This window comes from Hemiscyllium ocellatum, chromosome 43, assembly GCF_020745735.1.
Source record: "Hemiscyllium ocellatum isolate sHemOce1 chromosome 43, sHemOce1.pat.X.cur, whole genome shotgun sequence".
In the NCBI taxonomy this organism is placed as follows: Eukaryota; Metazoa; Chordata; class Chondrichthyes; order Orectolobiformes; family Hemiscylliidae; genus Hemiscyllium; species Hemiscyllium ocellatum.
The window spans coordinates 33,881,692-33,897,822 of record NC_083443.1 but is presented as its reverse complement, the minus strand read 5'-3'; the positions used below and the strand labels follow the sequence as shown (position 1 = coordinate 33,897,822).

Here is a 16,131-nt window from a genome sequence, read left to right as displayed (position 1 = left end):
ATTTTCAGCCCAGTACATTCTTTCTCAAGTAAGGAGACCAAAACTACACGCAGTTCTCCATGTGTGGCCTCACCAGCTGCCATATAACCTCCGTGCTTTTAAACTCAATCCCTTTAGCAATGAAGGGCAAAATTCCATTTGCCTTCCTAATTACTTGTACCTGCAGGCCAGCCCTCTGTGACTCATGCACAAGGACACCAAGGCTCCCTCTGCATAGCAGCATGCTGCAACGTTTTACCATTCAAGTAATAATCCTTTTTACTGTTACTCCTACGAAATGGATAACTTCACATTTATCAACATTGTATCCCATCTGCCTGACATTTCCCCACTCACTTAAAGTATCTATATTAGATTAGATTCCTTACAGTGTGGAAACAGGCCATTCGGCCCAACAAGTCCACACCGACCCTCTGAAGAATAACCCACCGAGACCCATTCCCCTACATTTATCCCTAACGAACGTATTTCACACTATAGGCAATTTAGCATGGCCAATTTACCTAATTCCTGCACATCTTTGGATTGTGGGAGGAAACCGGAGCACCCAGGGGAAACCAACACAGACACGGAGAGAAGATGCAAACTCCACACAGACAGATGCTCAAGGCAGGAATCGAACCCGGGTCCCTGGCGCTGAGGCAGCAGTGCTAACCACTGAGCCCCCATGCTGATCTAAATGTTGCTCTGCAAAGTTTCACAGCCCTCTGCACACTTTGCTATGCCACTCATCTTAATATCATCTGTAAACTTTGACACACTACACGTGGTCCCCAACTCCAAATCATCTATATAAACTGTAAACAATTGCAATCACAACACTGATCCCCGAAGCACACCACTAGTTACTAATTCCCAACCAGAATAGCACTCATTTATCCCCACTCTTTGCTTCCAATCAAACACTCCCCAATCCATGCTGACACTTTACCCATAACACCTTGCATCTTTATCTAATGCAGCAGCCTGTTGTGCGGTACCTTGTTGAAGGCCTTTTGGAAATTTAGGTATACCACATCCACTGGGTTGTAAACCTTGTTTAAAATGTTCTCATAGAATTTCAAAAGGCCTGTTAAGCATAACCTGCCCTTCATGAACCCATGCTGCACCTGCCCAACGGGGCAATTTCAATCTAGGTGCCTTGCTAATAGACTCGAGCATCTTCCTCCCTACAGAGCTTAAGCTAGCCAGTCTATAATTCCCCGCCTTTTGTCCATCTCCCTTAACCAAGAGCACAAAAACATTTCAGTCACCATCTCACTGGTTTCTATAGGATTTTTTTGTGCAAATTAACTTTGCGTTTCCTACATTACTACAACGGTGACCATACTTCAAAAGTGAACTTCAATGGTAGCAAAGTTCTGAGAAACGTTCAGGAGATTGTGCAAGTTGCTATACAAAGAATGTCACTCTTGCTTTCCATTCCACTTGAGCATCCTGTGACCTGACAGGCTGATCCATCTTCACACCAACAATAGAGTTGCAAAAATATGTTAAATGTAGCTCCAAGTCACTTTAAATTAGAAAGTGAGAAACCTAGCACACATGCAAGTTCCCGCTGAAACCTTCATTAGGTACTTTGTAGCCATGAAGGGGCAGAAATGTGAACAAGCAAAATCACAAACTCCAAATCACACATTTAGTTGCAAAGTAGAATGACAGAAATAAATGTTTAGGACCGGGCCTAAAATAAACATCAATACAAATATTGTAGCATATCTATGGATACAAGTTGTTAACAACTAATTGGGTTGCTTGGCTACCTCTAAACCAGACGTAACACAAGTTCACTGAACGGCAACAAGGCACTGAAATCCTGAGCAAAATCTCTCTCCATGACAGATTCGCTGAAGGCATCGTTACTTTCACTGAGATTCGTGGGCTCAGGCCAGACTGGGAGTTAGGCCATAAAACACAAAAGCACAAGTGGGTCATTCAGATCCAGCAAGTCTGCTCAGTCATTCAATGAGATCATGGCTGCTCTAATATTCCTCAATTCCACTTTCCTGCCATTTCCCCAACTCTTAGTCCCCTTATATTAAAAATATGTATCATAGGCTTCAAAAATACTCAACCACACAGATTTGACAACCCTCTGTGGTAAAAATATACTAGCCTCGCAGAAGAAATGCTCTTAATTCTAATTTCTGTCTTAAATTTAAGTTAACTAATCCATCACAGGTACTGTAACCAAACCAGTTCAGCTAATGCAGGTCGGTATGAGAGCATCAGGTACTTGATGCACCAACAGCAAAGGTGACTGGGATTGGCAGGCAGGTTCTCCCAGTTATTGAGTTTCCCAATGGAGTAAATACCACCAAGCAGGGATTGAAATTACCTAATTTTGCTCCAGATCTAAATCAATTTAAAGAGGTCCTGTAGGGTGGCATGGTGGCAAAGTGGTTAGCACTGCTGCCTCACAACGCCAGAGACCTGGGTTCAATTCCCGCCTCAGGCAACTCTCTGTGCGGAGTTTGCACATTCTCCCCGTGTCTGCGTGGGTTTCCTCTGGGTGCTCTGGTTTCCTCCCACAGTCCAAGGATGCGCAAGTCAGGTGAATTGGCCACACTAAATTGCCTGTAGCATTAGGTGAAGGGTACATGTAGGGGTATGGATGGGTTGTGCTTCGGCGGGTCGGTGTGGACTTGTTGGGCCGAACGGCCTGTTTCCACACTAAGTAATCTAATCTAATCTTAAAAAAGATGTCAAAGAAGAGCCGATAAGCAGTCCCCATTGTCATGCTTCATCTTCTGGATGAAGGAACTGAGGGCATTCTGGCTAAGTGTGCAGATGACACAAAGATAGGTGGAGGGGCAGGTGGTACTGAGGAGGCAGGGAGGCTGCAGAAAGAGGATGGGCAAACAAGTGGCAGATGAAATAAACATGTGGGAATGTCAGAGGGCATGCACTTTTGGTCGGAAGAATACAGGCATGGACTATTTTCTAAATGGGGAGAAAATTCAGAAATCTGGAGTACAAAAGGACTTGGGAGTCCTTGACCAGGATTCTCTTGAGGTAAATTTACAGGCTGAGTCAGCAATTAGGAAGGCAAATACAATGTGGTCATTCATTTCAAGACGACCAGAATATAAAAGCAGGCATGTACTTCTGAGGCTTTATAAGGTTCTGGTCAGACCATATTTAGAGTATTATGAGCAATTTTGGGTCCCACATCTCAGTAAGGATGTGTTGGCCTGGGAGTAGGTCCAGAGGAGGTACACAAGAATGGTTCCAGAAATGAAAGGCTTACAGAAGAACGGTCAAGGACTTGAACTATACTCAGTGGAGTTTAGAAGGATGCGGGGGGAATTAGATTGAAACTTATAGAATACTTCATCACCTGAACAGGTTGAACGTTTTGAAGATGTTTCCATTGGCAGGAGAGATGAGGACCTGAGGGCATAGCCTTAGAGTAAAGGGAAGACCCTGTATAATGGAGATAACAAGAAACTTCTTCAGCCAGAGAGTGGTGAATCAGTGGAATTCATTGCCACAGAGGGCTGTGGTTGCCAGGTCATTGAGTGCATTTAAGACAGAGATAGATATGTTCTTGATTGCCATGGATCAAACATTAAGGGGAAATAGTGGGAAAATGGAGTTGAAAAACCCATCAGCCATGATCGAATGGCAGAGTAGAATCAATGGGCAGATTGATATAATTTCTGGTTTTATGGCCTTAATACTTTTCCCTCAACCAACATCGTTCAAAAGATTATTCATCCATTGGTTTTACTGGGAGTTTGCTGTGTACAAACTGGCTGCTATGCTTCCTACATGAAACAACTACTACACATCTTAATTGATTGTAATACACTTTCAGGCATCCTGTGACTGTGAAATGTGTCATATAAAATACATGATGTGGAGGTGCCGGTGTGGACAAAGTTAAAAATCTCACAACATCGGGTTATAAGGCAACAGGCTTATTTAGAAATACTAGCTTTCACAACACTGAAGGAACAGCAAAGTAAAATGTAGAGTAAGTGAAGAAAAGGACAACAGGTTCTCATGTTCTCAACTTCACTGATCCAAGGACACAATTTGGATTACATTCACCCTCAAATGTACAAGCCAGTCATAATACCTCACTAACAAAAATAATTGCTATGTAGAACTTTTTTTTAAGAAAGGAACAAATCTACTCCGACAATGCATTATTCTCCAGCTAATGCAGCAAGTAAATTTGAGCCTGTGCTCAGTGTGAGAACCCAACCATTAACTGTCTCAGGGAACAGTATGTAGTCTATAAACCTGTTACTCCATCTTCAATGCTGTTTACATCAATATTGTTAGTGCACCATTAAAACAAAATAGCCTCCCAACCAAACATTTCAGCTTGTTATAGCACCACAAATATGAAACAAGAAATATACCAGTTCACTGCACAACAAGAGTCCATTATAATACATACTAGCATCACGGAGCTTGGCAATGTAATAACCGGCCCACAGTAATGAAGATCACTCTGAATTACTCTGAATAATTAGGGATTGGGAACATTGCCAACCCAGCCAGCAACATCCACATCCTGTGAAAGAATTTTTAAAAATTGAACAGCTCAACACAAATACCCTTGAAATTGCTCACACTATTCCACTCTTCACATTGCTGTTTATGATTTTTGTAAAAGAACAAGCCATGCAGCCCAACTTTGTAAACAAAGTTTTTTCAAATGTTTCACTGGGCAGCACAATGGCTACCAAAATATTTGGAAATGGATTCAGGAGGTGGAAACGGAATGAGATGGTCAATCACAAACTGAGGACTTTGGCTGCCCTGTATTCAAGCAGAGGCAGTGCTCAGAACCTGAGAGTCGATCTCCTACATTATACCTCAAGGCTGATGTGGAATTGATTTGCACCAATATAAAAACAGCAATGGTACTCAGCTGTTCACTTAACCACAGCGCAGATGATCAAGAAGTGTTTCCAATATCCTGATTGTTTTCATCAAAAAACATTTATCATTAACTTGGAGCTTTTAAATGCCCTGTTCAGGGCAGATGTAAGGGGTTAAATGATCTCTTTCTGTGGTTTTTAAGTCTTGTAAGCAAAACATGCATTTGACAAGTGAAAAGTCAGTTTATGCCAAAGTGCTGCTTAATATCTGATTCTATCAACTAATTTGAAGATGAAAACTATATCCATGACTCAATGTGAACACCATCAATTTCAATAGTGACCCAAATCAGGTACTGCTGCACAATAACATGGCCACTCAGAACATGAAGTGACCAAAATCAATCTTGCAGGATGTTCAAGATAAAATAATTTGTCAACTTTCCAGGTTGAAATTCGTAAGCAGCACAGATAAGAAGAAAACTTTATCAATAATGTTCAGAGTGCACAAGCAACCTTAAACTTTTGGAATTACTGCAAGTATATAGCAAAGTGAAACTGAACAGTCACCTCAACAGAAACCTATAGGATAATTAAGGATGATGAAAGGTTTGTGATCAGTTGATCGGTGAATTGCAAGATTCAAAATAACCCTTGTCCTGTGGCGCAGTAAAAGGAGAAAGAACTTGATAACATTATCTAAGGCAGCAGATTTAGTCATCAATTTGAGGATGTCAAAATTTAAGTTAATTGTTTCATACTTTCCGAGTTAGACTGCTTTTAATAGACTTGCTGCCCAAAAATTGAAACCAGTAACAAATCTCCATCTAAGCTACAAAGACTGGTGCAGGGAGTTACTTGGATATTCAATCCGTGGATCCTGACAAAGCTCACAAACTATCACTGGCCTTTAGTAATAATTCAGTGATACAGCCTTAGACACAAAAGCTCAAAATATGTAAATCCAGATTTCACAAATTTAATGTTTTTTGTTAAACGAGGAGGGGTTTTATGACTGATACCACTTATTGCAGACATGGAGCCTAGATAAGTTTCAGAGTTTGATCCCTGATTGAATAACATTCAAAAATACTGTAACAAAGAACAAACTCCTAGCTTTTTGCACATTTTTATGTTAGAAAACATGCAATATTAATAATAAAGCATGAAGCCAATCTACAAAAGTACTCCAGACAATGTAGTGATTGTTGTCATTTTATGAATAGGTGCTAGAGGCCAGACTTTAACTTCACGTGCTTTCCAACAACTGTGTAATATTCCCCCATACCCTGTCAGCACCACCTCGGAGTCGCCGAAGATGCAACAGTTGCCCATTTAAGTCTTTGCTCCTCACTATCCACAGCTCTGGAAACACCTTCCAGGTGAAGCAGCGATTTACGGAACAACCTCGATTATCCAAACGAGACAGGCGGGGAGTACTTTTTTCGGATAACTGACCAAGGTTGCCATGGCGGCAGCAAGAGCAGGATCACGGTCCCCGAGGCGGCCCTGTTCCTGCTCTCAACGCCAGCCCAGGCTGCCTGCTCTCGCTGCGCTTTTATTTAAATTTAATAAAAATACTTTAAGGGGCCTTGTTTTGTTTGGATAATCTGAAATTTGGATAATTGATGTTCAGATAACCGAGGTTGTTCTGTACTTGCACTTTACTGAATCTTGTCTATCGAATTTGCTGCTCACAATGTACTGCTGTATAGATTGTGGATATGAAACAAAGAATAGACAACTGCTTTGGGGAACACTTTTGTTCTATCTGCAAAAAAAATTATAGAGCTTCCAGTTGCCTGCTTCTTCAACATAGAGTAAAAAGTGAGGTCTGCAGATGCTGGAGATCAGAGCTGAAAATGTGTTGCTAGTTAAAGCGCAGCAGGTCAGGCAGCATCCAAGGAACAGGAAATTCGATGTTTCGGGCATAAGCCCTTGATGAAGGGCTTTTGCCCGAAACGTCGAATTTCCTGTTCCTTGGATGCTGCCTGACCTGCTGTGCTTTAACCAGCAACACATTTTCAGCTCTGCTACTTCAACATACTGTGTTCCTTGGCCAACATGTATGACCTAGGCCTGCTGCAATCCTGCAGTGAGGCTCAGAGCAAGCTAAAAGATTAGCATCTCATTTTCTGCTTGGGGACACTGCAGCCTTCAGGACTTAATGACGAGTTCAATAACTTTAGAACTTGCCAATACCTTTTACCCACCCCCATACACCAGGCCCTGTCATGGAATGGGCTGCTTTCAGCACAGCTGATCCTGCTCTTGCTGCCACCATGGCAACCTTGGTCAGTTATCCTCCCTACTGTCCCCATCATCAGCTTTTCTTTATTTCTGGCACACACACATCTATCACTTTTGTGGGTTCCATCTCTGCCTATCTGCTCACCACCCACCCAATACATAGACCTTTTTTCCCTCGCTGCTCTCAGTTCTGAAGAAGTGTCAGTGAATTTGAAACACTAACTCTGCTTTCTCTCGTCAGGCTTTGCCAGAACCTGAGTTTCTCCAGTAATTTCAGTTTTTGTTTCAGATTTCCAGTACCACTGTTCTTTGTTTGATTTATCCAGCTTGATATGCTGATTAGAAATGTAACCCCATTGGAACTGAATAGAGGGTAAGAGTCTAACTATTTACTAGCCTGTCATTCTCAACACCTTCTTGAGACTTGATCAGAAATCATAACACCAGATTATAGTCCTTTGTCACTTGACAAAAGCGCAGGGCTCTGAAAACTTGTGATTTCAAATAAACACGTTGGACTATAATCTAGTGGTGTGTGACTTCTGACCTTGTCCAGCCTAGTCCAACACCAGTACCTCCATTTCTAGAGACTTGGCAGACTGACAGTCTATCCATCGTTAGAGATGCTTTGATATTGTCTGCAAGTATGAACACCTTGCATCTTCTTCCTAGTGAAATGCCCCCATCCCCACACCCCTCAATCATAAACCTCCCAGATTTGTTGTCAGCAAAATTCAGAACAAATCATATAATCCCTTTCACTCACTATTTTATCCCAAATTGACAACAGTTCCGAGTAAAAACCATCTTATAAAACCTCATATTTAACAAGGTTTCTCACTCAAAAGCAGTCAATGAAGCAAGTTAAAAATATACTAACTTGGTGCACTGTACATATAAAAGTTGACAACGTATGCCAAGAAAAGACTTGGAGGCTCATCCATCACAAATAAACTTGAGGTTTTAAATGCCAAGAGGGAGAATCTAGCCAAAATTTTCATTCATTACCTCATCCATGCTCAGGTCAATGAAGAACGGTAGTGGAGAGTTTTTTTTGGATTTGAAACATGCAAAGTTTGACAAGGTATACTTCTAGGTTTTTGGCATCATCACTCAGAAATATCCACAATTTTACTGAATCGTAATGGTAAGAATACTGCTCACTGTTATTCTGCAATTATAATTTTAAAATCCAAGAGTCTACCAGATGGTGAGGCACCTATCATTGTAATGGTAGAGCAGAGTCTCAACCAGCTTGCTGAAAATATTCTACTAATGTTACACATTGGACTCCAGCTTTTTAGAGTTTCTCACTCAGTTTTCCTGTAATAGTCTTATTCCACAACAGTGCAGCACTACCATGACTGCAAGCTCCTGTCTACACCAGTTTTGACAAGCCCATGAATTAGGCCATCTTTTTAAATTAGGAAGAGAGATTTCATATCTCATCTGAAGTAATGGATCGAATTATGCCCACAGGGACCACATCATTGAAGAAACTGAAGCAGACAGACTGTGAACATCCAATGTAGCTCAGACCTCTATGAAATAGTAGCAACTTACTATTCAACTGCTGCCTACAGTACACGAGCTCCAAAAGACTCCAGCGACAGTCTCTAGATGAACGTTTACTACAAACGCACAGACTCCCATAACTACCTGGACTACACCTCTTCCCACCCAGTATCCCGCAAGAACTCCATCCCATTCTCCCAATTCCTCCGCCTCCGCCACATCTGTTTGGACAAAAACACATTCCACTCGCAAACATCACAGATGTCCACCTATTGCGAACAATATGTTTTTTCTCCTTGTCATCCAGACAGCCCTCCACTGCACCATCTCCATTCCCCGTTTCAAGGCTCTAAACCACCCCCAGCTCCCAACACAATAGAGTCCACCTTGTCTTCAGCCACCACCCCACCAGTTTCTGCATCCTTAAACACTTCCCTAAGTTTACATTTGGTCTCCCTGATGTAGAGAAGACCACATTGTAGGTGTAACTACTCTAAATAAAGTGCAACAGGTCAAGAAGGTAGCTCAACCTCTGAAGGACAACGAGGGATGGGTAATAAATATGAAGCCTACATCTCATGAATGAATAAAAACAACAAAAAGCTGAGATTACCAACATTATCTCAGCATTCAAATGAAACAATGAGCCAATGGCTTAATAACACTTGCTGCCTAGAACACAACATCACAGACAGAACGATATCGGCCTCAATCTGCAGTGAGAATGCTGGGAGAACTGTCAACTTCCACTGTTATTTCTCCACTGAAACGGACAGTAACTTAAAGCTTTTGCCCAATACACAGAAATTCAATGTTTCTGATAATGAACCTATACTGCTGTTTAAGTTTCCCAGACTGCAAACAATTAATCATTGAACTGATAAGCACTTCCATCCTTACACTCAGGAGAAACTGAGGACTGCAGATGCTGGAGATCAGAGTCAAAACCTGTTGAAACTGGAAACATACAGTCAGTCAGGAGAGACAGCCGATTCTCCTGCTCCTCAGATGCTACCTGATCTGCTGTGCTTTTTCAGCACCACACTTTTCAACTTACACTGTTAGGCCGAGCAATAAAAACATTCAACTTTTATTAAAAGAGTTGTGAATTTATGGATTGGGTTTGAAATGATGTACTAAGCTCATAATTGCTCTAAACACTCCTGAAAAACTAATGAGCTGATGTTGGATTAATATGTCACTTAAAATAAGAAATCACAACTTCAGGGGGTTTTATCAAAGATTTATATTCTAGCCCTTATCTTTAGTCCTAATGCTTGCTGCAGTTATTTATTTAGCATTCCCAATAAAACTTTAAGATTTAAAAATCTATTGCTTTAAGCTCAATTTGATACCCGGCAAGATACCTCAATATGACCGGTCCTGCTTAAAGACATCATTGTCGTTGGATGAGGGGAGATATGACTTTTAACAGGTTCACAATGCCCTTGGGCAAGGGGAAACCTCATGATCTCTGCCTGTGACCAGCAATGCTACTTTAAGTTAACAGCCATTCCTCTCAAAAATAGAAGCCAGATCTACAGATTGCCCAACTGTGCTGACAAGATTACCCCCATTCCCCTGCCCCTCCTGAAGGATAGTTTTCATTTTAGCTAAATGAATCCGCAAGTTCATCTGTGTATAAAAACTATTTTCTCAAATTCACTCCTTCAAAACAGTCTGTAGTGTGCACAAGAAAAAGACTAGATTTCTAGAATACATATTAAAAAGGAAAGAACACTGTGCAGTGAAATTGGAAGGTATTAAAACATTAAATTGCACACTGTTTTCACTACAATAGTCATCACCCACCCTTCACTAACAGTTTAGAATACTGCACAGCTGCAGCTGATGGTTACATCAAACTGGAATAGGAGGCCACTCAGCCCTGACTCTAATTATTCTGGTCCCTATCTCAACTTCAATCATTTCCCTCAGCTTCACATTAACTGACATAAAACACTCAATTCTGCCAACATTCAAAGCCCTTAATGTGTGTGAGAAAGTACTTCCTGATTCCCATGTTAAATGGTTTTGTTCTAAAGTCATTGTCTTGATCCCTTCTCCAGAGGAAATCATTTTCCAGTAACAAACTCAATATTTTTAAAACCCTCAATCAGATCATCCCTCAGTCTCAAACTCAAAGGAATGTGGAAGTTTAATGAATGTATCTCTGCGATTTAATTTTTTGTCCTGATAACATGGAAAACAGTATGTGGCATAAATAATAAATGCTAGAACCACACCAGCACACAATAACGCACTGGAAAGAGGAAGTAATGACGACTCATTGAAAAGTAAAAATGAAGACAATGAGAGCATGAGAGAGAACAAGCTAGAGGGCACAACAGAAAGAAAATACTTAAGTATGATTGGTAGTGTTCAATAAGTCTGCTTTGTAACATACTGTTGCCAAAGATGCAAATCAGAAACAAAACCACAGCAAGATCACAGATATAAAATCCTAATTCTTTTAATAACCTCTCTTAGCACAATTACTAATTTAGCACACTAATTGTTATTTCAATAAAATGACTGTTTTAAAATCACCTCAATCTGGACAACAACAGTTGAAGGTGGCAGTTTACCACTACCTTCTCGAGGGCAATGAGAGATGGGCAATAATTACTGGACCAGCCAGCAACACCTACACTCTGTGAAAGAATACTAAAATTCAACCACTGGATACTGAACTCAATGAGACTCAGATTAATGGGTCATATCCTTTCACAGTCCTTGTAATATACATTCCTAATGATCACAACATGGGCTATTTTATATCTTAACTATGATTAGAAAATGGCAGTAAGTAGTGATTCCTTCCACAATGAATGCTTTGAAATTTTACATCATTTAAAAGCAAGCAATTTTTAAATATAGCCTTCTTTGATGCATTAATTCAAACTATAGTTGGCTAGTGAAGACAGTACAAAATATGAAAAAGTGACTAAAATTCCAGGTGAAAGGGGTATTAAGGCAGCAAATCCAGACACTTTTACTATTAAGTTCTGCGTTGGTATTCCAGGGTAAACTTTGGATTAAAATCATAAAACGTAAACAACTTGCATTCTGGATTAGAGTGGTGCTAGAAAAGCACAGCAGTTCAGGCAACATCTGAGGAGCAGGAAAATTGACGTTTCGGGCAAGAGCCCTTCATCAGGAATAGAGCCTGCACTTCACTAGAGGGGAAAATGAACTTGGAAGCAATTTTATAAAAAATTGGATAAATCAGTAGCTTCTGGAAAAGCTTTGGATGGCACATAGAAATGTGGGAAAACAGAAATTTCAGGAGAGAACTTCAGACAGCAGAAAGGGACAATAGGAGTCACTGCTACCAATGGTCTAGAGAGAGCAAAGAATGAGCAAGATGTAGAGTGGTGGATATTGCATAGGTGGAGTGCAAGGTGTTCCATGAAAGATGAGAAGACAGATGCTTTAAAAAGAAAATCACAATGCTACAGTACCAAGAACAAATGGCGGACCCAAAAGCAATGTGGCAGCATATCAACAGGTGAAAGGATGTGGAACGAACTGAAGGTGAGCAGAGTGCAGGACACTAGTGTGGAGACTGTTGGAGACCCTGACTGGCTATGACCAGCATGGAATGCAGAGACAATGCATGGAACAGTCTCCTCTCTCTGCAAATGAGCTTGGAGGCAGACTGGCATTTACTTAGGCTGGTGATGCTTATAACTGAACCTTGCTAGCTTTGTCTCCACCAGGTGGACTTTCCTGTCCCACTGCCCATTGAGGCCTTTAAGTTCGATTCAGAACCCCTTAAGGACCTCATCTGTTCTCACCAGTATTCAGTGAGTGGCAGACGCACATGTGCTATGTAATGCACACAGTAGCTAAGTCTCCAAATTAAGCTTTTACCTTAGGTGGTGTTCCGTCGAATACTTACCTGTGGCCTGGGTTGCTCCACGATCCTGGGACTCTAGTGGGAATTTTTCCTACACCAATCATTGCTTTCCTATGGCATTGTTGACCTCTGATTGACTGGCAACTCTCAGTTGATGAGACATCTGGGGTCTCAATTCCACTGGAAGATTCACTGCTTGTCTCACCACTGCCTGATTGGTATGTGGTTTGATGGGCCTTCTATCACTGGTTCACTATCCAGTAGATAACCCACCATCATTTCAAGCTGGGAGGTCTGAATGTGAGATTTGAAGGTTAGCTAATTGCTCATAGGCACCAGTGAATGACGAGAGTTGTTTTAATGCAACAAAATATGACATTCAAGAATATGCTGCCTCAAAGGGCAGTGGAAACAGGTTCAGTACAAACTTGTCCTAGGGATTTAATTAAATATTTGAAAGGGACCATATATAGTGTGTGTGTGTGTTGGGGGAGTGAAGCAACTAACTGAAAGACTGTCATTCACAACCTCAGATCAGATAAAAAAATTACTTCAAACCTCAGCTACTGACTAAAATACAACCATCCGGAAAGTTCCTATCTGCAAGATATATTATGGTGAAATGGATAACAATTTTCACTTCAGCGGAAGCTCCCTGTCTGTTCTCTACTCAGTGACTTGAAATGACAAGTATTGGGCTGGGATTCATACAACAATTCAGAAAACCCTCACAACCTGATGGATGAGTGCAATGGACAGTGATCAAACAGCAATGGATTGACAGGGACTATGCTATCAATACCAGGATTGTCTAGTTTAGCTAGTAAGTCACACCTGACCCAATTCACTGCGACTACGCAACTGGCAAAGTTTGGCTGCAATATAATTCGAAGAACCAGCCTGACAAAAGAATTCACCAGTCAAACTATGTGACAATCTGAACTTTCAGTGTGATAAACAGATCTGTCACTGGGGTTTTGTTAGAACTGATCAATTTACTATCCATTCAAGTGAGTGAAAACCTTGGTGCAGTTTTACAGAAAACTGATCAGGGACAAAAAAAAGTAGCTTTCTTTTCATAAATAAAGTGGAATAAGAACAATAGGTATGCGTCAGTGGGTAGCTCTCTCATCCCAGTCAACAGGTAGTTGACTACCTGTAGTCCCACTCCAGCCACTTGAGCACAAAATGCAAGCTGATTCTCCACCACACTGCTCGAGAGTGCTGCACTGTTGAGGTGCTCTCCTTCTGGTGAATCGCTAAAAATATACCCCAGGTAGACTTAAAAGTTTTTTGACACTTATGAAGAGCAGAGGATTTCTCACAAGCATCCTGGTCATATTCATGATTCAAACAGCATTACTAAGAAGCATTTCCTACATTTTAACACATTTGTAAAGTTTTCACTTAAGACCATCTGGGAGAATGATAGATACTAAAAAAAAGAAATGTGTGCTCCAATCACTGCATTGGAATTTGAACTCAGAATCTTCTCGTTCAAACCTAGAGAGATTGATCTCAAAAAATTGCCTTTTGATTGAAAAGTGGATGCTAAAGAAACTGCAGATTCAATAGTCAAGGTTGACAGTAGACTGAGTATTTTAGGGTACAAAGGACATTTGAGGATAATGCAGTCACGAGGATTGGATTAGTCACTGAAAGTATCAATTTTGTTGGTTTATTTTGGGGACATGGAAGGAGGATTACTGATTACCATTAAGCAGCAGAATATTTGGGAAAAAAGAGTAGGTGTAGGAATCAGAACAGCAGATACCAGGCAACAGTGAGGGGTAGTGCTGTTAAGACGCTATGATTTGTTGGGGGAGAAAGTGAGGTCTGCAGATGCTGGAGATCAGAGCTGAAAATGTGTTGCTGGAAAAGCGCAGCAGGTCAGGCAGCATCCAAGGAGCAGGAGATTCGACGTTTCGGGCATAAGCCCCTCCTGAAGAAGGGCTTATGCCCGAAACGTCGAATCTCCTGTTCCTTGGATGCTGCCTGACCTGCTGCGCTTTTCAGATATGATTTGTTGGGATGGTATTGCTGTCAGGAGTATTTGGGGTGTTGGAGGATGATTTAAGATTCAAGTATTTATGGTGTAACTGGGATACAGGGGTATTATTGGGGTTTGGGAGACAATGATGTTCTTTGGCATTACGGGCACGTTTAGGACACAATTAAGATGAGAGGAATCTTTGGAGAAAGATTTGTATTAGGATTAAGGGAAATATTGTATTGCTTTCTGGATAGTCGCACTGATTGGGATTCTCTCGGAGTGTTTGGGGATAACTGCTGTGTTTTGGGGGGGCCACTGGATATTTTAAAGGGGTAATTGCAGTGGATGAAGGGGCTTTTAAAGGAGTTATTGTGGTGTCTGAGGGGAGTTATGGGATTTAAGGGGGTTATTAGGGATTACTTGGGGGGGGGGTTGTGGGGGGTGACTGCGGTGTTTGAGGAAAGGGAGCACGGCTCACAGGAACAGGCGCTCCGCCGCCAGCGGGTGAAGGGGCGACGGAGGCGGCGCCGGAACCGACGGCTCAGCCTTTCCGCCAGGGCCCAGGATGAGAGGGAGAGGCCGGCGCCCGGCGTGAGCCAGGTCCCTTCCGCCCTCCCGGGCCGGAGCCCCCCTCCCTCCGGCTTGTTGGCTCGATCAGTCCGTCACTCACCGCCGCCTGCAGCCCCGGCCCTGTCTGTGTCTGTGTCTGTGTCTGTCTCGGTGTCGGTGTCGGTGTCGGTGTGGGGGGCCCGCTCCCGGTCTCTCGGAGTCTCCGGCGCTGCCACGTCCTCGGTCACGGCCTGACGCGATGACGCGATAGCCCCGCCCGGGGCCCAGGACCCGGATGTGGCAGTGGCGCGTGCGCAGTGTACCCCCCTTCCCCCATGGTGGGGGTCAATGTCTGAATACCTGAGACCATCCCCCACCCCCTCCTGGGAAATGTTGGAGGCTCCATCACTGAGGCAGGCCACTGAAACAGGAGGTGGATAGACTTGTAGAGTTGAGGGCTGTGGTGAGATGGTAGTAATCAGGAGTTGGGACAGATCAGCCATGACCTTACAGAATGGGGGGGCCAGTTTGAAGGATCTCATGGCCTTTTCCCTCTCCTATGTCAAATGTTCAATCTGAGAGCAACAAATGTCTTTTCTCAGTTCAGCATCACCTCTCTGTTGTTGTCCTCTATGCCCTATCAGTAAAGCAAAGATCAGTGTATATTTACTGCTCTTTCCACCTGCCCTGCCAATGATTTGTGCACGCACCCATCCAGGCCCCTCTGCTCCTGTACTACTGGTGGAATTGTATCCCTGATGGTATATTGTCCGTCCCCGTTCTTCTTACTAAAATGTATCACTCCACACTTCACATAATGAGTGGTTAGGACCTGCAATGCACTGCCTGACTGTAGAGTCATAGAGGGCAGCACGGTGGCTCAGTGGTCAGCACCGCTGCCTCACAGCGCCAGGGACCTGGGTTTGATTCCAGCCTTGGGTGACTGCTTGTGTGGAGTTTGCATATTCCCGTGTCTGTGTAGGTTTCCTCCCACAATCCAAAGATGCGCAGGTTAAGTGATTTGCCCATAGTGTGTAGGTTAGGTGCATTAGTCAGGGGTAAAGGTAGAGGAATGTGTTTGGGTAGGATACTCTTCGAAGGGTCAGTGTAAACCTGTTTGGCCA

The 16,131-nt window shown here is 42.4% G+C and overlaps 1 protein-coding gene across 2 annotated transcripts in view; it reads right to left on the bottom strand.

Annotated features, from left to right (window-relative positions):
• LOC132834890 (protein transport protein Sec24C-like) overlaps positions 1-15,281 on the bottom strand; it is a 70,966-nt gene extending 55,685 nt beyond the window's left edge. For both annotated transcript variants that reach the window (XM_060853970.1, XM_060853971.1), the window contains exon 1: positions 15,129-15,281. The gene's annotated coding sequence lies outside the window, so the exon portion shown is untranslated. The remainder of the gene's footprint in view (positions 1-15,128) is intronic.
• Positions 15,282-16,131: the final 850 nt, after the last annotated feature.